This window comes from Primulina huaijiensis, chromosome 7 (genome assembly GCF_012295235.1).
Source record: "Primulina huaijiensis isolate GDHJ02 chromosome 7, ASM1229523v2, whole genome shotgun sequence".
NCBI lineage: Eukaryota > Viridiplantae > Streptophyta > Magnoliopsida > Lamiales > Gesneriaceae > Primulina > Primulina huaijiensis.
The window spans coordinates 14,517,144-14,518,646 of record NC_133312.1 but is presented as its reverse complement, the minus strand read 5'-3'; positions in this window follow the sequence as shown (position 1 = coordinate 14,518,646).

Genomic DNA, 1,503 nt, shown 5'->3' with positions numbered 1-1,503 from the left:
ATATATGAGTTTGTTTTTAAAATGAATATGTTTGTATATTTGAATATATAAAGGGAATAAAGAATCTAGGTTGTGATTTTCCGATAAATTTTATTACTAAAGGACTAGTAATAAAATAGTGTGGGGGTGTGATGAAACTTAAAATTAATAATTTATTATATTTTAAAACCTATATTTTAAAATTTAAGTTTAATTAAAATTATAAAATTATGTTATTTTAGTATTGTTTGTTTATATATTAATGTCTTACTAAATATGTTTTATTTTCAGGTTTTCTACGTGTTGGTAAAATAATGATAACTCAAGCTAGAAAAATCAAATGGAGGTGATTCAAACATGTTTGGAATCCTTGAAAAATTATCTACAACTTTGCAAAAGATATGATTGCCTAAAAAGTTTGTTAAGATGATCAAATTGTGAAAATATCAAAAGAAGGACAAATTTACTTTCAGCTTGACCAGCATATAGTAAAAAAATCATAACTATTTCAATATTTAACCAAATGAGGTGAACCAAGTTAGCATATTAATCTACAAACAATTTCCCACATGTTTGTTGTTTTGAGCAGAGTCAAATTCGATGATTAAAGTCGTGGAACAAAGCATTGAAAGAAGGGACATGAAATTGAAGTTGGAGGAGACAAAGACTACTATTACAACTACATGGCATTAATAAAATTTTTGACCCTTTCTCTCATTTGGCCTATAAAAAGAGGCCTTGTGCTACCTTGAAAATCATTCTATCTCATTGTAAAATATAGTGTGAGTGTGTATAAAAGTTCTAAGTTCCAATATATTTTTCATTTTTCAAATTATGAGTGATGTTTTTAGTGTTGATCAAAAGTAAGTTCATGGAAAGATAAATCTATTATGTCAAGATGAAGATGATGAATTCTTGGTGAAGTAATATTTTTTATATTTTGTATATTCTTTCTTTATTTCTTTTCATTTTGCTAATTTCTTTTTATTGTAGGTATAAAAATGAATTATTTGTTGTTATCAATTTACAGCAAATTCTTGATACCATTGAAGTGGTTATCTTGATTTGTTGTTTAATTTTAATACAATAAATATTTTATCAATTATTATTGTTATATTATACATATATATATTTATATAATTATATCATATATTTCATTTAGACGATAGCGTGGCTCTGTCAGTTGTTCTAAATGAAGTATAATTATTTAATTTAACATTTACTTTATGCAGTTACACATTTATATAGTTATATATAATCATAGGTATCATATATAAAATATCGGTGAATTCGGTATTTTCTATAGTGAGAACTATATTATATTAGGTGTGTGTTTAAATATTTAATTTTCTTGGAACCATTATTTATGGTGGTTTCCTTTGTTTACTTTTTGTTAAACAATATTGCATAAACCAAGAATAAATTCTCGAGCCTTGACAAAATTTATAATTTGAAAACTTCGTTCTTGCATTTGGTAATCTATAAATTAATAAATTCAAACTTAAAATAACTTCTGTGTGGATC